General features: G+C 35.3%; 1 protein-coding gene across 5 annotated transcripts in view; it reads left to right on the top strand.

Annotated features, from left to right (window-relative positions):
- LOC126740912 (acetylcholine receptor subunit alpha-like) overlaps positions 1–17,573 on the top strand; it is a 141,706-nt gene that overhangs the window by 6,577 nt on the left and 117,556 nt on the right. The gene's annotated exons all lie outside the window — the stretch shown is intronic.

Genomic DNA, 17,573 nt, shown 5'->3' with positions numbered 1-17,573 from the left:
TAAGTCTTCAACTTTGCTTACTATGATCATGACAGTAGCTCCATTATCAAAGAAGTTATGAGCCATTTTTAGGTCTAAACCTCTTTGAAGGGGACACTTCTCCTCGCAGCTGCAATATCTCTATTTGTATTGGGTCTACAGATTTAATGAATAGAATCAACATTGTTAAGCAGATCACTAGTGACCCAATGAAGTTTATTTCATAATCCTAGCTTCAGTAGATCAAAAGTTATCAACCAAAAACCTGTACGTTGACTTTCACGGGTGCAATTGAAGTGAATCAAACTTCAAACGATCATAACTGGCGAACGGTTGATCCGATCATAAAAAATCAAAAAGGTTTTTAAAGCGGATGAGTTACTTATCGACTTCACTCCAGATACTCACCATCGTACGTCAACCACCAAAAAAGTTATAACTCATTTTCGCTTCCCTATAATCCTCTCTAATATGAGCTCAAATAATTTGTGGTCATCGTGAAACCAAAATCTATATAATTCGATGCATAGAGGAATTTATCCGAGGGTTGATTTAATGGAAAGCCCTCAGCCCGCATTATATAACTAATTTTGGGCACAGAATTTGCCTTTAATTAACGGGGATGCGCCGTCCCTATATAGCATATTATATAACAACAATAAAACCTTTATAAGGTATGAATAATTTTATTTAAAAAAAAACCTCATAATGGAGAGTAAGGACATTTTAAAATGACACGTCCAAGGCCTACAGTGACTCCCATTTTGACCTGTCATTTGAACATTAAAAAAGACCTCGAGGTTGTCGCAGGAAGGGCCAGCTGACGTGAAGTGAAATTCAACTAGCGATAACTCCTAACCTATTAATGATATTTAAAAAATTTAAAAAGGTTCTTCTAGGTAGTCACGTACACTTCAACTTTGATATTATAATCCGAACTATAGATTAACTTCCTTAGAAGATATAGGCGATTTTCTGTCGGGGTTCCTTGAAGTTGGCATTATGTATAACACCCGAGATATGTTTAATGGTATCTGGTCCGAAAATTATTTTAATCAAACTTTAAAAATTCATAAGAAAAACAAACCAAAAGCAATTTACTTGAAACTTCTGGCGATTATATAGAGATCTATTTCTAATTAATGAGAGAAGATTGCAAGTTAATTGGTCTCTTATTTTTTTAATTATAATTTTTCTACTAAAAACGTTTCAGAAATAATTTTAATCTAACTTTAATAATTCATAAGAAATTTAAATCAAGAGCAATTTACTTAAAACTTCGTGCGATTATAAAGAGGTTTATTGCTAATCGACGAGAGAAGATTGCAAGTCAATTGGTCTGTTATTTTTTATGTTATAAATTTTTTACCAAAAACGTTCCAGAAATAATTTTAATCCAATTTAACAATTCATAAGAAATTCAAATCAAGAGCAATTTACTTGAAACTTCTTGTGATTATAAAGAGATCAATTGCTAATCGGTGAGAAAAGATTGCAACTTAATTGGTCTATTATTTTTTAAGTTATAAATTTTTTACCAAAAACGTTCTAGAAATAATTTTAATCTAACCTTAATAATTCATAAGAAATTTAAATCAAGAGCAATTTACTTGAAACTTCTTGCAATTATAAAGAGGTCCATTGCTAATCTATGAGAGAAGATTGCAAGTCAATTGGTCAGTTATTTTTTTTGTTATAAATTTTTTACCAAAAACGTTCCAGAAATAATTTTGATCCAACTTTAAAAATTCATAAGTAATTCAAATCATGAGCAATTTACTTGAAACTTCTGGCGATTATAAAGAGGTCTATTGCTAATAGATGAGAGAAGATTGCAAGTCAATTGGTTTGTTATTTCTTAAGTTATAAATTTTTTACCAGAAACGTTCCAGAAATAATTTTAATCCAACTTTAACAATTCATGAGAAATTCAAATCAAGAGGAATTTACTTGAAACTTCTGGCGATTATAAAGAGGTCTATTGCTAATCTATGAGAGAAGATTGCAAGGTAATTGGTCTATTATTTTTTAAGTTATACATTTTTTACTAAAAACGTTCCAGAAATAATTTTAAATTAACTGTAATAATTCATAAGAAATTTAAATCAAGAGCAATTTACTTAAAACTCCTGTTGGTTATAAAGAGGTCTATTGCTAATCGATGAGAGAAAATTGCAAGTTAATTGGTCTCTTATTTTTTTAATTATAATTTTTTTACCAAAAACGTTCCAGAAATAATTTTAATCCAACTTTAACAATTCATAAGAAATTCAAATCATGAGCAATTTACTTGAAACTTCTTGTACTTATAAAGAGACCTATTGCTAATCGATGAGAGAAGATTGCAAGTTAATTGGTCTATTATTTTTTAAGTTATAATTTTTTTACCAAAAACGTTCCAGAAATAATTTTAATCTAACTTTAACAATTCATAGGAAATTCAAATCAAGAGCAATTTACTTGAAACTTCTGGCGATTATAAAGAGGTCCATTGCTAATCTATGAGAGAAGATTGCAAGTCAATTCGTCAGTTATTTTTTATGTTATAAATTTTTTACCAAAAATGTTCCAGAAATAATTTTAATCCAACTTTAACAATTCATGAGAAATTCAAATCAAGAGCAATTTACTTGAAACTTCTTGCAATTATAAAGAGGTCCATTGCTAATCTATGAGAGAAGATTGCAAGTCAATTGGTCAGTTATTTTTTATGTTATAATTTTTTTACCAAAAACGTTCCAGAAATAATTTTAATCCAACTTTAACAATTCATGAGAAATTCAAATCAAGAGCAATTTACTTAAAACTTCTGGCGTTTATATAGAGGTCTATTGTTAATCGATGAGAGAAGATTGCAAGTTAATTGAACTATTATTTTTTAAGTTATAAATTTTTTGCCAAAAACTTTCCAGAAATAATTTTAATCTAAATTTAAAAATTCCTAAGAAATTCAAATCATGAGCAATTTACTTGAAACTTCTTGAGATTATAAAGATATCTTTTGCTAATAGATGAGAAAAGGTTATAAGTTAATTGGTCAATTATTTTTTGCAAAAATCCTTTTTTTCATTAACACCACACTTAGCCCCCCGCCCACCCCAAATAGTTTGCCCGTAAAAAATTCTTCTGCAAAACCAGCCCGACAAATTATTTTGAAAATTCATAAAAAATTCATATCAAGAGGAATTTACTTGAAACTTCTTGTAATTATAAAGAGATCTATTACTAATCGATGAGAGAAGATTGGGAGTTAATTGGTCCATTATTTTTTAAGTTATAATTTTTTTACTAAAGACGTTTCAGAAATAATTTTAATCTAACTTTAATAATTCATAAGAAATTCAAATCAAGAGCAATTTACTTGAAACTTCTTGTAATTATAAAGAAATCTATTGCTAATCGATAAGAGAAGATTACAAGTTAATTGCTCTATTATTTTTTAAGTTATAATTTTTTTACCAAAAACGTTCCAGAAATAATTTTAATCTAACTTTAACAATTCATGAAAAATTCAAATCAAGAGCAATTTACTTGAAACTTCTGGTGATTATAAAGAGGTCTATTTCTAATCGATGAAAGAAGATTGCAAGTTAATTGGTCTGTTATTTCTTAAGTTATACATTTTTTACCAGAAACGTTCCAGAAATAATTTTAATCCAACTTTAACAATTCATAGGAAATTCAAATCAAGAGCAATTTACTTGAAACTTCTTGAGATTATAAAGAGACCTATTGCTAATCGATGAGAGAAGATTGCAAGTTAATTTGTCTAATATTTTTTAAGTTATAAATTTTTTACCAAAAACGTTCCAGAAATAATTTTAATCCAACTTTAACAATTCATGAAAAATTCAAATCAAGAGCAATTTACTTGAAACTTCTTGCGATTATAAAGAGATCTATTTCTAATTAATGAGAGAAGATTGCAAGTTAATTGGTCTCTTATTTTTTTAATTATAATTTTTCTACTAAAAACGTTCCAGAAATAATTTTAATCTAACTTTAATAATTCATAAGAAATTTAAATCAAGAGCAATTTACTTAAAACTTCGTGCGATTATAAAGAGGTTTATTGCTAATCGACGAGAGAAGATTGCAAGTTAATTGGTCTATTATTTTTTAAGTGATAAATTTTTTACCAAAAAACAGTCCAACAGAACTCATATTGCAACATCAAGCTTTTAATGCATCAGTGTTTTTGCTAAAAAATTTATAACTTGAAAAATAATAGACCAATTAACATGCAGTTTTCTCGCATCGATTAGCAATTGAACTGTTTACAACTACAAGAAGTTTCAAGTAAATTTCTCTTGATTTGAATTTCTTATAAATTTCTAAAGTGAGATCAAAATAATTTCTGGAACGTAATGTAATACTTGCGATTACGAAGAGAAATTACATAAAAAATTCAAATCAAGAGCAATTTATTTGAAACTTCTGGCGATTATAAAGAGATCTATTGCTAATCGATAAGAGAAGGTTATAAGCTAATTGATCAATTATCAAGACTGTAGATGGACTTCTACAAAAGATACACGTTGTTATTAGATTGTTACTTGGTTGAGTATAAAACAATCGTCCTATATCTGATCTGGTTCGGTTTAGAGCTTCGATAATAATTATCACAGTTATTAAGCAAGGTATTCTTAATCAAATAAAGTTTATTTCATGCTGCTACCTTCAACAGATCAAAAGTTATTGAACAAAAACCATAGTAAGGCCCTACTGACGTGAAGCAAAATTTAAATGATGATAACTCCTGAGCTGACGATGCTATTGACAAAATGTTGATAATTAATTAATTACTCTACCACTTTATTTAGGATTACCAATAAAACATTTCACAATAAAATAATTTAGCACTTATTAGCATAAAAATCTACTAGTAGTCCCCGGACTAAATAAAAAACAAATTCATATATTTTATCTCTCTTGCGCTCATACGATTTTATATCTTCCATAATATGTATTTCCTGCAAACGAATATTAGTCCGGTAAGGATATTTACAAGTGGAATATTACATACATATTGTATATAGGATCCGTTGTGTTTGACCTTCTTCTTACTAGGATACAATACCTAAAATCTCTTTTAAGGTCTCCATGGAATATGTTTGATTTAATTCCATGAAATATTTACAGTGAGGACATGGCTTTAGTCGACTACTTTAGAAAAAAAATTAAGCAAAGTGTCATGAGTATATTAGCAAATAAGTTCAGTATCCTTAAATGTCTCTGCCTCATAGTAACACACGATAACTCTATGGAGACATTTATTCAATGGCTGTATCTGCACGGAAACTTCTAAGATTTTGAAGAAGGTTCTTGTATTAATTTTGTATTAATTGAACTTAAGAACAAATTAAATTGACGATTTTCCGCATAAAATATTTAAAAATTTATGCTTTAAAGTGCGACGTTTGCCGTTATGGCAAGGCAGGCATAAAACCACTTTAATTTCGCTAAATTATGAAACGTGAAATTTTATTATTTTATACACCTAGGCGTCTAAAGGGTAATGCGGAAATCCTTCCGGGTTTTTAGCTTTCGGATGTTTTGTTACCCGGCCTATTACGTAATTGGTATAATTTAAAAAAGTAATCTTATATAACTGGAATAAAACAATTAATTGAAAAGGATGATGAGAGCGTCAAATACCTGGAAAATAGAAAAAAATATTTCAAAATTGCTGACGAAAAAAAAACAGGAACGATGAGATAAGGGCTAAAAGACAAAAAAAAAATTCGAAGCCTGAAAACCAAAAAACGACCTCAAATGCCTAGAATTAAAATTACTTCTTACAGGCACTTAATTGGTCAATTTTTTACACCCTCGTTGGTCCCTTTACTACGACAATACAAGTGTAATAGGTGTTGCCTATCCACTAGGCCTTCCACATAAGGCACTCATGACCAACAAACACAAAAAATAAAGACTTCAGAAATTGTTAGGATTTCTAAAGTGGTTTAATCTAAAAATTACCATATTATTTTTAATAAGAAAAAAAAGAGTTTTTGACTGTAACTTCATATATACCGTGTTGTGCAGTTTATTTTTTACGCGGACAGTTGCAATATTTCATTTCATTCTATTGAGTTTCATGCTCTGATGGAATTCTGGAAACGTAAGGGATAATTCTTGATAATGAAAATGTTTTTCCAGTATGTTCACATTATTAAACCTGCAAAAATTCCGACATTATTATGCCATTTTATAATATATATAAATTAAATTAAAACCAACCCTCTGATGGGCTTACCGAACCCCATTCAAGTACTCTAATTACCAATATAGCGTCTTATCGCGATGGCGTTGTTTAATCGATTTAAACCCATTACCGTTTGTGGTCGGGGTAAGCACCCATTTACCGCACACATTCGGTAAGCAACTGATGTGAAAATTTCATTATTGGCAACTAATAATAATGTACATATTCATAAAGTTTCGAAAGTGATCCATTCATATTGGATACACGTCAGTTTAATGAAACTTTTGTTAAGTAATCTTTTTTATTATTTTAGGTATGATCCAGGTGAATTATTGGTGTTTGCATACAATTTAGGTGGTTTTTTTTTTCAAGTAGTAATGCAAGTAAAAACTGCCCCAATGGTGACTGGATTTTCGCTTCATTATTCAGCAGTTAAGGTCGTTTTCAGAAGATATTTCGTGGTTCTTCCAGGCAGTTGAGGTGGTTTTTGACTCTTTCCAGATAGTTACACCATTTTTCCAGGCAAGTTCAGTTACAATTTCTTGCTTTTTCAGGCAGTAGTTAAAATAATGGTCAATAAAAAAATCACTGTCCAGATAAATATTTTAACAGTCTTTCTTCTTTATCGTTTTAAAGTCGACCAAGAAGCTTCAATAAAGCGTTAAAATCACCCTTGAAATCAACATTTACGATACAAAAGGGATTTCGTAAATTCTCGGATAAATGGATCCATTTCCTTCTAGGTGATTTGACCCCATTTTAATATATAGTATTCATTCATATTTGATTAGTATTCATTGTTTTATTTCAGACCGCAATAGTATAGATCCAATTTTCAGAATATTTTTTATAAATACAATTTAATATAAACCTCATAAGAACCGTGTAAGGCATATTCCAAGAATATTTGAAACATCTATTCCGTTACATCACAGATTTGTTCCAGAGTAATATGCAGTGTATATCCCAGAAATATCTTCTTATGAGCATGTTCTTGTCACATTCATAAGGAGAATATTTTATGCAAATGGTGATGTATTTCCATAGTTTATCTTTTTTACTGTTATATACTTGTTACATACTAAAAATAATAAAAATCGGTTTTGTTTCATTGTGATCCTTATATGTAGGGTGTTCAAAAACATTAAAACTGCTTTTTATGATAATTTTAGCAGCCAGCGAAGAAGAGTTTTGAATGATACATATAGGTACATAAAGTCAGTTTTTGAAACGCCTTATGTAAAAAAAATGGAAAAAATGACAAACACGTTTCAACTCATCTTCAGGTCACTGCAACTGGATTTCACTCTTAATTAATTTAGTCACTTAACGCCCTAAAGTGAATATTACCGGTTTTCCATTAAAACGGTCAAAACTCCACTCCAATCATAATGGAGTGGATACTTTAAAAAAAAAAACAACCCTCTAAAGGCTTTTTTTTTGCTGTTCATGGGGATTCGTTATCGGCCACTTGACGCTTATCGCCGCCCTTTTGTTACCGTAAAATCGCTTTTAAATGGCCAGTAGTAGTCAATATGGAAAAAATCAAAGATGGACGGCAGTCAATAACGTTCGGGAGTATTCGGATTTGAGCGTAAATTGTTATGATATAAATCGATCGGTATTGTGCTTTATCAATAATATTTTGACGTTTTTTTAAGCGATTGATTCAAGTTCTTCCTACATTTAAACTGTTGAGAGCCAACTTGTTTTTATTCTAAAAAATTGCATAAATACTGCATGGCTCTTATATAAAAAATAAACGAGTAATTAATTTTTTTAAATAAAGGGTGGCCAAGGGCTCTATATGTTGTAAAATGGTCAATGCCTCGCTTATTATGAAGTTTTGGTGAAAAAATTCGATACGGGGGGGGGTATACCCGAAAAATGAAAAATCGCAAACTTTGGAGGTCGATATCTCAGCTTCTATAGGGACTGTTTAAAAAATTCCAACGGTTCTGTCTTAGTTTCGTCTTTCTGAATCCAACGAGACTATCCGCAAGGTCGTAGCTTTTACGATAGCTGAGATATGGCATTTTTGATGCCCATTTTTGGCCTCAAAAACGAGGTCGAAAAACGACTTTTTCCGAATTTTCAAAGTGCTCTCATTCCCTTAGTTCTGCTCGGATTCCCTTATAACCCGGTATTTTCGTGATCTACTTGATGAGAACAATCTGCTGGTATAGTTAGTTCGAATTCGAAAAAAAAAATTTTCTGAAAAAAATCCAAACGTGGGGGGGTATACCCGAAAAATGAAAAAACCCAAACTTTGAAGGCCGATATCTCGGCTTCTATAGGAGCTATCGGGAAAATTCCAACGGTTTTGTCTTAGTTTCGTCGTTCTGAATCCAACGAGACTATTCGCAAGATCGTAGCTTTTACGATAGCCGAGATATGGCATTTTTGATGCCCATTTTTGGCCTCAAAAACGAGGTCGAAAAAATACTCGATTTCTTAGTTCTGCTCGGATTCCCTTATAACCCGGTATTTTCGTGATCTACTCGATGAGAACAATCCGCTGGTATAGTTAGTTCGAATTCGAAAAAAAAAAAATTTTCTGAAAAAAATCCAAACGGGGGGGTATACCCGAAAAATGAAAAAATCCAAACTTTGAAGGCCGATATCTCGGCTTCTATGTGAGCTATCGGGAAAATTCCAACGGTTTTGTCTTAGTTTCGTCGTTCTGAATCCAACGAGACTATCCGCAAGGTCGTAGCTCATCTAGTAGCTGAGATATCGCATTTTTGGAGCCCATTTTTGGCCTCAAAAACGAGGTCGAAAAATGACTTTTTCCGAATTTTCAAAGTGCTCTCATTCCTTTAGTTCTGCTCGCATTCCCCTATAACCCGGTATTTTCGTGATCTACTTGATGAGAACAATCCGCTAATATAGTTAGTTCGAATTCGAAAAAAAAAAATTTTCTGAAAAAAATCCAAACGGGGGGGTATACCCGAAAAATGGAAAAACCCAAACTTTGAAGGCCGATATCTCGGCTTCTATGGAAGCTATCGGGAAGATTCCAACGGTTTTGTCTTAGTTTCGTCGTTCTGAATCCAACGAGACTATCCGCGAGGTCGTAGCTCTTCTAGTAGCTGAGATATCGCATTTTTGGAGCCCATTTTTGGCCTCAAAAACGAGGTCGAAAAACGACTTTTTCCGAATTTTCAAAGTGCTCTCATTCCCTTAGTTCTGCTCGGATTCCCTTATAACCCGGTATTTTCGTGATCTACTCGATGAGAACAATCCGCCGGTATAGTTAGTTCGAATTCGAAAAAAAAAAAAATTCTGAAAAAAATCCCAACGGGGGGGTATACCCGAAAAATGAAAAAACCCAAACTTTGAAGGCCGATATCTCGGCTTCTATGTGAGCTATCGGGAAAATTCCAACGGTTTTGTCTTAGTTTCGTCCTTCTGAATCCAACGAGACCATCCGCAAGGTCGTAGCTAATCTAGCAGCTGAGATATCGCATTTTTGGAGCCCATTTTTGGCATCAAAAACGAGGTCGAAAAACGACTTTTTCCGAATTTTCAAAGTGCTCTCATTCCCTTAGTTCTGCTCGGATTCCCTTATAACCCGGTATTTTCGTGATCTACTTGATGAGAACAATCCGCTGGTATAGTTAGTTCGAATTTAAAAAAAAAAAATTTCTGGAAAAAATCCAAACGGGGGGGTATACCCGAAAAATGAAAAAACCCAAACTTTGAAGGCCGATATCTCGGCTTCTATGGAAGCTATCGGGAAGATTCCAACGGTTTTGTCTTAGTTTCGTCGTTCTGAATCCAACGAGACCATCCGCAAGGTCGTAGCTTTTACGATAGCCGAGATATGGCATTTTTGATGCCCATTTTTGGCCTCAAAAACGAGGTCGAAAAAATACTCGATTTCTTAGTTCTGCTCGGATTCCCTTATAACCCGGTATTTTCGTGATCTACTTGATGAGAACAATCCGCTGGTATAGTTAGTTCGATCTAAAAAAAAAAAAAAAATTTCTGAAAAAAATCCAAACGGGGGGGTATACCCGAAAAATGAAAAAACCCAAACTTTGAAAGCAGATATCTCGGCTTCTATGGGAGCTATCGGGAAAATTCCAACGGTTTTGTCTTAGTTTCGTCCTTCTGAATCCAACGAGACCATCCGCAAGATCGTAGCTTTTACGATAGCCGAGATATGGCATTTTTGATGCCCATTTTTGGCCTCAAAAACGAGGTCGAAAAAATACTCGATTTCTTAGTTCTGCTCGGATTCCCTTATAACCCGGTATTTTCGTGATTTACTTGATGAGAACAATCTGCTGGTATAGTTAGTTCGAATTCGAAAAAAAAAAAAAATTCTGAAAAAAATCCAAACGGGGGGGTATACCCGAAAAATGAAAAAACCCAAACTTTGAAGGCCGATATCTCGGCTTCTATGGGAGCTATCGGGAAAATTCCAACGGTTTTGTCTTAGTTTCGTCGTTCTAAATCCAACGAGACCATCCGCAAGGTCGTAGCTTTTACGATAGCCGAGATATGGCATTTTTGATGCCCATTTTTGGCCTCAAAAACGAGGTCGAAAAAATACTCGATTTCTTAGTTCTGCTCGGATTCCCTTATAACCCGGTATTTTCGTGATCTACTCGATAAGAACAATCTGCTGGTATAGTTAGTTCGAATTCGAAAAAAAAAATTTTCTGAAAAAAATCCAAACGGGGGGGTATACCCGAAAAATGAAAAAACCCAAACTTTGAAGGCCGATATCTCGGCTTCTATGGGAGCTATCGGGAAAATTCCAACGGTTTTGTCTTAGTTTCGTCGTTCTAAATCCAACGAGACCATCCGCAAGGTCGTAGCTCATCTAGCAGCTGAGATATCGCATTTTTGGAGCCCATTTTTAGCCTCAAAAACGAGGTCGAAAAACGACTTTTTCCGAATTTTCAAAGTGCTCTCATTCTTTTAGTTCTGCTCGGATTCCCTTATAACCCGGTATTTTCATGATCTACTTGATGAGAACAATCTGCTGGTATAGTTAGTTCGAATTCGAAAAAAAAAAATTTTCTGAAAAAAATCCAAACGGGGGGGTATACCCGAAAAATGAAAAAACCCAAACTTTGAAGGCCGATATCTCGGCTTCTATGGGAGCTATCGGGAAAATTCCAACGGTTTTGTCTTAGTTTCGTCGTTCTAAATCCAACGAGACCATCCGCAAGGTCGTAGCTCATCTAGCAGCTGAGATATCGCATTTTTGGAGCCCATTTTTAGCCTCAAAAACGAGGTCGAAAAACGACTTTTTCCGAATTTTCAAAGTGCTCTCATTCTTTTAGTTCTGCTCGGATTCCCTTATAACCCGGTATTTTCATGATCTACTTGATGAGAACAATCTGCTGGTATAGTTAGTTCGAATTCGAAAAAAAAAAATTTTCTGAAAAAAATCCAAACGGGGGGGTATACCCGAAAAATGAAAAAAACCCAAACTTTGAAGGCCGATATCTCGGCTTCTATGGGAGCTATCGGGAAAATTCCAACGGTTTGGTCTTAGTTCCATCCTTCTGAATCCAACGAGACCATCCGCAAGGTCGTAGCTCATCTAGTAGCTGAGATATCGCATTTTTGGAGCCCATTTTTGGCCTCAAAAACGAGGTCGAAAAACGACTTTTTTCGAATTTTCAAAGTGCTCTCATTCCCTTAGTTCTGCTCGGATTCCATTATAACCCGGTATTTTCGTGATCTACTCGATGAGAACAATCCGCTGGTATAATTAGTTCGAATTCGAAAAAAAAAAATTTCTTAAAAAAATTCGAACGGGGGGGTATACCCGAAAAATGAAAAAACCCAAACTTTGAAGGCCGATATCTCGGCTTCTATGGGAGCTATCGGGAAAGTTCCAACGGTTTTGTCTTAGTTTCGTCCTTCTGAATCCAACGAGACCATCCGCAAGGTCGTAGCTTTTACGATAGCCGAGATATGGCATTTTTGATGCCCATTTTTGGCCTCAAAAACGAGGTCGAAAAAATACTCGATTTCTTAGTTCTGCTCGGATTCCCTTATAACCCGGTATTTTCGTGATCTACTTGATGAGAACAATCCGTTGGTATAGTTAGTTCGAATTCGAAAAAAAAAATTTTCTGAAAAAAATCCAAACGGGGGGGTATACCCGAAAAATGAAAAACCCAAACTTTGAAGGCCGATATCTCGGCTTCTATGGGAGCTATCGGGAAGATTCCAACGGTTTTGTCTTAGTTTCGTCCTTCTGAATCCAACGAGACCATCCGCAAGGTCGTAGCTCACATACTATCCCAGATATAGCATTTTTAACCAGAAAAACAACACTTTGTTCCAATACTTAATACACCCAATTCCTATATCATCATTGCATTTCTTTAATAATGTTTGGATCGCCTGGAATTAGCGTTTTTCTTTTTAGTAAAATGTTGCATGTATAAAACATTCAATATCTCGTTTATTTTTTATTTTAGAGAAAAATGACAAAAACCACTCCGGTGCAGAATTTAATTTTCTACTGCTAAAGCGTGTTAAATACAGGGTACCTTATAAAACAAAACCCCAATAACCACAATTTAAAAGGGGTCTAATCGCTCACCCCATTACCGAAAGGCACTTCTCCTGGTCCCTTTTATAACTATAATAAACGAAACTTTTATCTACTTCCGTCCGTCTTACATCATCAACTTAAGCCTGGTCTCTATTTTACGAGCGACATAACTGTCCCTATAAATGTCTATAATATTATTCGGATTCGTATTGGTTAAGCCTATACAACATTCGTCGCTCAAGCTAAGCGACATATTTTATCGATGAAGCAACAGTTGTTGAGAGAAGGAAAGAATATTCATCTAGCAACAACGCTTGAAGTGAGTATAGTGTGCGCCTGCGCGGTTGCCAATTAATGCGAACAACACAACCATTTTTCGATATTATTTTGTTAAAATGCTGTTGTGCATACGTATATTGGATTTTCAGAGATTTTGGCACCGGGCCGGCCATAAAGGGATTAATTATTTAATAATGTGTTTATCGGCAACTGCAAAACGGCAGATAGGGACCCTGGAGTGGGATAATAGAATAATCCCCGTCCGGAATATGGATCTATTTTGCAATAAAGGGCTTATCCTGGATAAATAAAACAAAAATTTCAGGGAAATTAATAGTCGCTCAGTAGCGCAAAAATTCGATTGTCTCTAACTTGATTTTTCGGAATTCTCCTCCGCCCCCCGGGAGATTTTCCCGTTCGTCGGTGGTTTTCCCAAATCAAATTTGCACCCCGATCTGGACTATCTGGAGACGGGCTTTTGCAATGCAATTTTACCCTTCATCGTCTGCCATATTTTAAATAACGGTTTGTTTTTCCACTGAGGGATGACGACTGTTTGAATAACGAATTGTCTTCATCACACCCCCCCCCCCGGGGGAGAGAGGGATATTTTTTGGTGGTTAAAACGGAACAGGCTTATGTATAAAATAATGTGTCAGACAAAGAGAAGCAACTTCTTTTTCTTTTAATGTTTTGTTACTTGTTCAGGAACAATTTGTAACTAGTTCAATCGATCTGGATGGACTCTCATTAGAATCTAGACTTGCGCAGTAGATTTAGACTATTTACTCTATAACAATAATAATTGCTTGTCCTACTGTTTTTTTTAGTTTTATAGGTAGTCTGTGACTTAAATATAGCAATTCCTGTTTTAATTAAATCGATTTTGTCCGATTAGATTAGTTGTCCATGATAGAACTACCATGTCTGATCATTTATGTTATTAGTGTTGAGGATTTGGAGAACCTCTGAGAAGTTCCCAAAAATGTTGGATATTTTGAAAACGTTGTCCCACAATTTGACGATAACCTGTATTTTCAACATTTTGGCAGATCGATTTGCTGCAGTAGGAAGGAGACTCAAAAATAACTCCATCAAAATTTATTACAGTATTTCTTAGCCACTTCCCTGCCTTAAATCTTTACTATTTAAAGAAAAAAAAACTCCTTCCTAAACAAAACAATCGGAAAACATAACCTATACTAACCCAAACAAATTTAGACTTTGACAGTCCGTGGATCATTCGCGGTTGAACTAAAGTCCGAACCGGTTATGAATCACGCATGCGCATATCCTTATAGGATGAAGAGTTCCTGTGACTGATCCGCTGTAACGCTAAAACAGTACATAAATATAGTCCACAAAACACTTCCTATTCACATGACAGGTATATTATCTAAAAGCAATTCATAGGAATTAAATTGGAAACGTTGGGTATATATGTACGTGAGGGCGGAACGGTGCCGTAAATCAAAGACTAATAATTAAAAGAGGGGGAGCGAGAAATAGAAACGGATCCGACGAGGGTAAAAATTTAATAACGAGAAATTTGCGGTTCATTGAAACGATCCCTTCCGTACGTCGTCGAGTAAAGTGTAAAAATTGCGCCCGATTTAATTGGAAATTATGGGATATATAGAGGTTTACGTGCATTGTAAGACTCATCGTAAATCATCTGTCCGTTGTTTCGTGCGAAATGCAATCAGCTTACTTTTAGACAGGGGCCCATATAAACTAACCCCTTTCGGACCTTAAAACGGGTTATTTTGTCCCTCTAGATTTTTTTCTAAAAACCCTTAACGTCTAACGGAATTAATTGAGCTACCCCTGTACGAATTTTTAAAATCCCAACTGCCTTGACTTATGAGTTACAGGCAGTATTTTCTGGAAACTGAAAAAATCTATAATAAAGTTTCCTATAAAACTTTAGCCATCACCCGTATCGTCCCGTAACCGAAACCCGCTCGGTTCAAGACAATCAACACAAACGATGTCTGCTTAAAGTTTCACTCGCCCCTTCTTACCCTGAGGCGAGTGTGACAGAGACAGGCAACTGTTCTATGTAATTTGTAAAAGTTCCAGCAACTACACCAGACAACCCATTTTAATATTATCAGCTCTCTCTCTTTGAGGAACACCCAACTTAAGCACTAAAAAAAGGATGAAGAAAACCTTCCTGACATATCTATAGAATGTTTTTGAAGGTGGTAGACAATGGTACAGTGAAAACATCTTGTCGAACTTGCATTGTCTTATTTATTTAATGTAACACGATGTTCCTTCGCTCTGACTTCTAGGGGGCACTTCGTTTCACAATTTTTGGTATCCAACAGGCCATCTGGTTTGGTCTTTGATACCACGCTTCTGATAGTGGTGCTAGATCTAAAGGCAGTTCTAATATTGTACTTGCTGGCAATGCCTCGGATTTGTTCCGATGTACGCCTAATGTAAGGTATGGGTTTGTCGTGGTGGCCTCGTCTCTGATTTGATTTGGATCTACTTATTAGCTTCTTTGGATATCTATTCTGTTGTAGGTCTTTGTAGATGGTATTCACTTCAGTCTTGAGATCCTCGTCGCTTCTACAGATGGTTCGAGCTCTATTGTAGAGGGATCTTATGATGCCTACTTTGGTGGTTGGACTCATAGTGAAGATACTGGCCCGTGTGTGTTGGTTTTCTATAAACTGAAGTTCGTAGATTTCCACCGACCTTTTTAACGAGGACATCTAGGAAAGGTAGAGCTGAGTCCTTCTCTGTCTGCATCGTGAACTTGATTGTTGGTCTGAAGTTGTTGAGGTGCAGCAGAAACTCCTGAAGTGCTTTTTCCTCTTTGCGCCAGATGATGAAGGTGTCGTCCACATATCGAAGCTTGGGTTTGCAATGGGAGGCATCTATTGCATGTTCCTCGAACCATTCCATGAAGATGTTTGCTATTACTGGGGAAAGAGATGAACCCATCGGAAGTCCTTCGTCTTGGGCGTAGAATCTATCCTTGACCTGAAAGTAAGAATTACGAAGACAGATCTCCAAAAGTTCCATCACCCCGTCCAGAGACAGTGTGGTCCGAGTTGAGAAAGCTGCATCCTTGCTTAGTTTGTCTCGGATGATGTTAAGAGACTCTCCTATGGGTACATTGGTGTAGAGACTTTCTACATCAAAACTCACCAATCTGTCATTGGTCTCGACTTCGATCCCTCCAAGAAGGTCTACAAAGTGGGCAGAGTTTCGCACGAAAGACGCTGCATTTCCCTGGATCGGTCTAATGATCTCCAAGAGGAATTTCGATAGTCTTCCTCCAATGTAACTTCTTTGATTTCTTCGAATCGCTGAATGCATTCGATTTCTATTTGTGCTTTCTTCCAACGGTGGTAGCTTTTGAGGCGTAGACCAGTAGGAATGACATTGGCGTCTCTCGTCTCTCGCAGGAAGCTGATGTGTTCCTCCTCCTTGATCATCTTTATCTTTGTTTTCTCAAAGCCTCTAAATAGGTTGCTGGTTCCGGGTCCGTACCGGTTATCCAATCTGTTTTTGAAGGTAGTAGACAATGGTACAGTGAAAACATCTTGTCGAACTTGCATTGTCTTATTTATTTAATGTAACACGACGTTTCGGTCTTATGATGCCTACTTTGGTGGTTGCAGGATGGTTGGACTCATAGTGAAGATATACTGGCCCGTGTGTGTTGGTTTTCTATAAACTGAAGTTCGTAGATTTCCACCGACCTTTTTAACGAGGACATCTAGGAAAGGTAGAGCTGAGTCCCTCTCTGTCTCCATCGTGAACTTGATTGTTGGTCTGAAGTTGTTGAGGTGAAGCAGAAACTCCTGAAGTGCTTTTTCCTCTTTGTCCCAGATGATGAAGGTGTCGTCCACATATCTTTTCACGGATGACTTTCCTTTCCACATCGCTGCACACATCTAGTATATAAGCCTATAGAATAGTAGTTTGCTGTCAGTTTACACTTGGTAACGGTTGGAGATACTCGTCGTGTTACATTAAATAAATAAGACAATGCAAGTTCGACAAGATGTTTTCATATCTATAGAATGTTCTTCCTGGAAACATAATAAGAATATTCCCTTTATAAATCGAAAACTCGCCGTGCATGGGGGGATGCCTCCCTCCGTCCCTCTTGATTTATACATGTGACCCAAATACCGATGCACTTTCGAAATTTATGGTATTTTTCTCTGCACGGGGAGCGTTTAAAACACACTTTTAACCGATATTTTCTACGGTTTTATTGCCGTTTGTTATCTATATTAAAGCACTTTGTTTCCTTACGTGTATACATAAGAAATCGGCGTTTCCTGCACCAAAAATGGAGTTGAATGCATAGTTCAATGCATGCTGAAGTGTCATTGTCACTGTCTGACAATCCAATGTTGACACAGCAACGAATCATACTTTAGAAGTAATTTGTTCACAGGGCTGCCAATTGATGCTTTACCCATGGCAAGTTCGAACCAGTGTGTCAGAAAAATACAATTTCCAGAACATTCCCAATGATTATAGTAAGCCACAGTGTTAAAATTAAATGTAATAATTCATCCGTATTCCCAGGATTCTAGTTCTAGA

The sequence above is a fragment of the Anthonomus grandis genome, chromosome 10 (genome assembly GCF_022605725.1).
Source record: "Anthonomus grandis grandis chromosome 10, icAntGran1.3, whole genome shotgun sequence".
NCBI lineage: Eukaryota > Metazoa > Arthropoda > Insecta > Coleoptera > Curculionidae > Anthonomus > Anthonomus grandis.
The sequence above is the reverse complement of the archived record's forward strand: the minus strand, read 5'-3'. Positions and strand labels throughout refer to the sequence as shown.